Below are 6,000 nucleotides of genomic sequence, written 5' to 3' on the forward strand. Positions count from 1 at the left end.
GAAAATGCTGTCATGAACACAAGATCGCTTACAAATACTAAAATGTAAAAATTAATCATTTATTTAGCAGGGATGCATGGTGGGCGACTTGTTAGCACGATGGTCTCACAATGCAGAGGTCGCGGGATTGATTCCGGCTTTCCTGTTTGGAGTTTGCATGTTTCCCACACGCCTGCGTGGGTTCTCCGGTTTCCTCCCACATTCCAAACACATGCATGACCTGCGTGAAGTTGGCCCCCCATTTGTTGCAAAAATAGGTGGAAATAGTTTGTTTCGTTTGTGCTGCGTTTGTGCCCGTTTGTGCTGTTAAAATTTTCGTTTGTGCTGCTTCGGTTCGAAAGATATTACACTTTGTTTTATTTCGAGTGTGACGTCACCCAGCCCCCCATTTTCATCCGATTGACTTGGGAATGGTGCCATTCGTTTGTGCTACGTTTGTGCCCGTTTGTGCTGTTAAAATTTTCGTTTGTGCTGCTTCCGTTCCAGAGATATTACACGTTTTAATTTCGAGTGGTGACGTCACCCAGCCCCCCATTTTCATCCGATTGACTTGGGAATGGTGCCGTTCGTTTGTGCTACGTTTGTGCCCGTTTGTGCTGTTAAAATTTTCGTTTGTGCTGCTTCCGTTCCAGAGATATTACACGTTTTAATTTCGAGTGGTGACGTCACCCAGCCCCCCATTTTCATCCGATTGACTTGGGAATGGTGCCGTTCGTTTGTGCTACGTTTGTGCCCGTTTGTGCTGTTAAAATTTTCGTTTGTGCTGCTTCCGTTCCAGAGATATTACACGTTTTAATTTCGAGTGGTGACGTCACCCAGCCCCCCATTTTCATCCGATTGACTTGGGAATGGTGCCGTTCGTTTGTGCTACGTTTGTGCCCGTTTGTGCTGTTAAAATTTTCGTTTGTGCTGCTTCCGTTCCAGAGATATTACACGTTTTAATTTCGAGTGGTGACGTCACCCAGCCCCCCATTTTCATCCGATTGACTTGGGAATGGTGCCGTTCGTTTGTGCTACGTTTGTGCCCGTTTGTGCTGTTAAAATTTTCGTTTGTGCTGCTCCGGTTCGAAAGATATTACACTTTTTAATTTCGAGTGGTGACGTCACCCAGCCCCCCATTTTCATCCGATTGACTTGGGAATGGTGCCATTCGTTTGTGCTGCGTTTGTGCCCGTTTGTGCTGTTAAAATTTTCGTTTGTGCTGCTCCGGTTCGAAAGATATTACACGTTTTAATTCACGCGGTGACGTCACAAACAGGAACGCGCCAGCGTCAGTTTGTTTTGTTTTGCTGTCGAACAAGGAGCTCGGTATCGCGCTACCGCGTTCAGTCAATCACTTGAATCACTCGTATTTGTTATTAATTCCAGGTTATAAACTAGTTCCTGGAATGAACCGATGTTTTGTATGTTTTTGCGCATTTTACATTCTTCATGATCCTGGAAAGCAACTGTTGCCGGACGAACTTCAGGTAAACATGTCAAACTCACTGTTGTAGCTTTTTTGCTAGCATACAGTAATCTTAAAACCTTCCTGTTTTCACTGCTGTAAATTACTTTAAATTCGGTCTTATTTCTTTTAATAGTGTTGTTCTACTGCTCATTCATTTATTTCATCAGTAGTCATTAAAGCTATGTGATTATTTCTTAAAATTATAGTAGACGTGAGGCTGAAACATATCCGTTGAACTTTTTGAAATAAAAACAACTTAAAGACACCCCTCGATGAAGCATTCCCTCATTTGAGAACAACTGAATTAATATAAAAACAGTCCGTGTGTAATTGATGAGAGCCTGCAGAGAAACCTTGGGTGAAACGATAGCTTTATGTGTAAAGAAAACAGCAACAAACAAAACCCCAAACTATTTACATTTCAACAATTAAGCAATCACTGCTTTGTGAAGCTCTTTGTCTTTTCTGATGCTGCTTTCACTCTACTTTCCAGGTCATTGTGCATCTCCCAGTCAAAAGCAGCCCTCCTGCAATATGCCACATAATGTCCTAGAGAATCCTCTTCGAGATGATATGACTGCTCTAAAAGTAAACTGTCAGCATCAGACTTCTGGGAATTTCCAGCAGGGCAACTTCTGTTCAACTCATACCTAGGTCGGTGTCAATCCACTAAGCCTCTCCATTTCTCAACTTCAGTAGTATGAATACTGTAGCAACATCAGACTCATCACAGAGGTCAACATAATTTTTTAATATATTTTTTCCTCAGTATGAGAAGTAGTAGAGGCATCGTCAGGTCATAAGACATGACCTACATCAGCTTTTTTGTTTTGCAGCAGAAATCCACGTTTCCCTCAATGAAGGCATGATGACGAGCAACGAAACGGTCAACATGAATGAGAAGACTTTCATGCTTGAAAAGCCCTTTTTTAGGTTGTTGAACTCTGCTTCAACAGCTGCCAAACTTGCAGTGATGCTGGTACTTCGGAAGAGAGGGACCACTACGCCTGACCAGAGTGGTAAGTAACTTCCCTGTCTTATGATGTGGGTAATAATCTCAGGGAGGAAGTGGATGTTATCCCTGTCCCCCTCAGCCATGGCAAGTGACCTGATCTCCTCACATATTTCTGTCACACACTGTCAAGCGTTAGTCTGGATCTGCTGCTGATGCTCCTCGACGGGTTCCTGTGCCTGAACCTCTGTGTCTGGCATGCTGATACAGTCTTCTTGTGCTATTTGTGTTTTCAGGTATTTCTTGCACTTTTCTGATGGGAGAGGGGTTCCAGAACTGTCATTACCTTCAGATTCATTAAGTGCCACAATAGTGATGGCACATAGAAGTTATTTTGCATGTTCCACACATTGTGACTTAAGTAGTTGTGCTAAATCTCAGAAAAAATCTTTTTACACAATGTCTTTTATTTTTCAGGCGGTCCCACTGGGAGATCATATTGTTGCAGTGTGCAACGTCTACCCTGACAAAACATGGCAGGTTTTCATGCTTAAAGCACTCATTGATGTAGGTCTTCAAATCGGGGTGAGCGGTAAAAGCTTTGGCCAGAGATCCAAGAATGGCAAGAGAAAAAGCACTCACTGCTTCTATTGGGGACGGACGGGGCACCTGCATGAATCAATTTTTTTCAGCCACTGTGTGATAGCACATACGCCATGCTTTTCTGACATCTGTACCAATGTCTTGTACACATAGTTGTTTGACTCCAGTAGTGACAGAAAAATGTGTCCAGTCCAATGTCTTTAATGCTACCACTGCGAGGTGCACTGTACATAAATACATAGATGTCCTCATTTGTGACGCAAACTTACATCTTTCTCTGCAGTGATGCACATTTCAGCAACCTTACACGCGCAAGGTCGACGATTGTGTCCATTTGGACAAGCGGCTGGATGAATTCTAAATGACCTAAAATAATTTCTTATTGAAAAACAGTAGCAACACAATACAAGTTCTTAAGGCCCAAAACAGCACAATCGACAGACTAGTTCAACCAAAAAGCGGATGTTTTTACAGCAAAAATTAAAGTTAGAAAAGTTGTGGGGACTTGCTGGCTTATGCCACTAGAAATTGAAACAGGCATTATCAATAAAACTGAATTGTTATTCGCATTCCTGTCTTTATAGACTCATCACTAGTGGTCATGTCTGTCGAAGTAATTTTAATTGAAAAAAAAAAAAAAATCAGGCTTTGCTTTTTAATTGTATGCGGTTCAACAGAAAGAAGAAAACCAACTCATGAAACAGGCGTCGACAAAGATGATGGTGCCTTTCCTTATTTTAATACTATATTTTGTTGCAAAACATGCTGGCAATCAGGACAAATTTTGGTAACTTTCACTGGACTTCTGCACCTGTCAGCAGGAAAACATCCCGATTTGAAGAGCTACATTAATGTCTTGCTTGGGAGTCAGCATGCAAACCTGCCGCCATGCTTTGTCAGGGTAGATGTTGCACACTGCATCAAAATGATCTGCCAGTGGGATTGCCTGAAAAATAAAAGACATCGTGTCAAAGATTTTTATGTGAGATCATGAGCACAACTACTCAAGTCACAATGTGTGGAACATTCAACAGAACTTCTATGTGCCATCACTATTGTGGCACTTAATGAATCTGAAGGTAATGACAGTTCTGGAACCCCTCTCCCATCAGAAAAGTGCAAGAAATACCTGAAAACACAAATAGCACAAGAAGACTGTATCAGCATGCCAGACACAGAGGTTCAGGCACAGGAACCCGTCGAGGAGCATCAGCAGCAGATCCAGACTAACGCTTGACAGTGTGTGACAGAAATATGTGAGGAGATCAGGTCACTTGCCATGGCTGAGGGGGACAGGGATAACATCCACTTCCTCCCTGAGATTATTACCCACATCATAAGACAGGGAAGTTACTTACCACTCTGGTCAGGCGTAGTGGTCCCTCTCTTCCGAAGTACCAGCATCACTGCAAGTTTGGCAGCTGTTGAAGCAGAGTTCAACAACCTAAAAAAGGGCTTTTCAAGCATGAAAGTCTTCTCATTCATGTTGACCGTTTCGTTGCTCGTCATCATGCCTTCATTGAGGGAAACGTGGATTTCTGCTGCAAAACAAAAAAGCTGATGTAGGTCATGTCTTATGACCTGACGATGCCTCTACTACTTCTCATACTGAGGAAAAAATATATTAAAAAATTATGTTGACCTCTGTGATGAGTCTGATGTTGCTACAGTATTCATACTACTGAAGTTGAGAAATGGAGAGGCTTAGTGGATTGACACCGACCTAGGTATGAGTTGAACAGAAGTTGCCCTGCTGGAAATTCCCAGAAGTCTGATGCTGACAGTTTACTTTTAGAGCAGTCATATCATCTCGAAGAGGATTCTCTAGGACATTATGTGGCATATTGCAGGAGGGCTGCTTTTGACTGGGAGATGCACAATGACCTGGAAAGTAGAGTGAAAGCAGCATCAGAAAAGACAAAGAGCTTCACAAAGCAGTGATTGCTTAATTGTTGAAATGTAAATAGTTTGGGGTTTTGTTTGTTGCTGTTTTCTTTACACATAAAGCTATCGTTTCACCCAAGGTTTCTCTGCAGGCTCTCATCAATTACACACGGACTGTTTTTATATTAATTCAGTTGTTCTCAAATGAGGGAATGCTTCATCGAGGGGTGTCTTTAAGTTGTTTTTATTTCAAAAAGTTCAACGGATATGTTTCAGCCTCACGTCTACTATAATTTTAAGAAATAATCACATAGCTTTAATGACTACTGATGAAATAAATGAATGAGCAGTAGAACAACACTATTAAAAGAAATAAGACCGAATTTAAAGTAATTTACAGCAGTGAAAACAGGAAGGTTTTAAGATTACTGTATGCTAGCAAAAAAGCTACAACAGTGAGTTTGACATGTTTACCTGAAGTTCGTCCGGCAACAGTTGCTTTCCAGGATCATGAAGAATGTAAAATGCGCAAAAACATACAAAACATCGGTTCATTCCAGGAACTAGTTTATAACCTGGAATTAATAACAAATACGAGTGATTCAAGTGATTGACTGAACGCGGTAGCGCGATACCGAGCTCCTTGTTCGACAGCAAAACAAAACAAACTGACGCTGGCGCGTTCCTGTTTGTGACGTCACCGCGTGAATTAAAACGTGTAATATCTTTCGAACCGGAGCAGCACAAACGAAAATTTTAACAGCACAAACGGGCACAAACGCAGCACAAACGAATGGCACCATTCCCAAGTCAATCGGATGAAAATGGGGGGCTGGGTGACGTCACCACTCGAAATTAAAAAGTGTAATATCTTTCGAACCGGAGCAGCACAAACGAAAATTTTAACAGCACAAACGGGCACAAACGTAGCACAAACGAACGGCACCATTCCCAAGTCAATCGGATGAAAATGGGGGGCTGGGTGACGTCACCACTCGAAATTAAAACGTGTAATATCTCTGGAACGGAAGCAGCACAAACGAAAATTTTAACAGCACAAACGGGCACAAACGTAGCACAAACGAACGGCACCATTCCCAAGTCAATCGGA

The 6,000-nt window shown here is 42.0% G+C and overlaps 2 long non-coding RNA genes across 5 annotated transcripts; one reads left to right on the forward strand and one right to left on the reverse strand.

Moving 5' to 3' along the window:
* Positions 1-1,117: 1,117 nt before the first annotated feature.
* Positions 1,118-3,913, forward strand: LOC148315786 (uncharacterized). Of its 2 annotated transcripts, none has more exons than XR_015840578.1 (4): positions 1,118-2,104; positions 2,287-2,469; positions 2,596-2,698; positions 2,880-3,913. It is a non-coding gene; the product is annotated as an uncharacterized LOC148315786 (long non-coding RNA). The 2 variants fall into 2 exon arrangements; XR_015840579.1 differs by having other exon boundaries at positions 1,119-2,104; positions 2,290-2,469.
* Positions 3,726-5,716, reverse strand: LOC148315787 (uncharacterized). Of its 3 annotated transcripts, XR_015840577.1 has the most exons (5): positions 4,729-5,716; positions 4,364-4,546; positions 4,135-4,237; positions 3,886-3,951; positions 3,726-3,816 (listed from the first exon to the last, which is right to left on the reverse strand). It is a non-coding gene; the product is annotated as an uncharacterized LOC148315787 (long non-coding RNA). The 3 variants fall into 3 exon arrangements; XR_015840576.1 differs by having other exon boundaries at positions 3,726-3,951; positions 4,364-4,543; positions 4,729-5,714; XR_015840575.1 differs by having other exon boundaries at positions 3,726-3,951; positions 4,729-5,714.
* Positions 5,717-6,000: the final 284 nt, after the last annotated feature.

The sequence above is a fragment of the Idiotropiscis lumnitzeri genome, unplaced genomic scaffold (genome assembly GCF_059441095.1).
Source record: "Idiotropiscis lumnitzeri isolate Australia: NSW breed Sydney's pygmy pipehorse unplaced genomic scaffold, RoL_Ilum_1.0 HiC_scaffold_39, whole genome shotgun sequence".
Lineage (NCBI taxonomy): Eukaryota > Metazoa > Chordata > Actinopteri > Syngnathiformes > Syngnathidae > Idiotropiscis > Idiotropiscis lumnitzeri.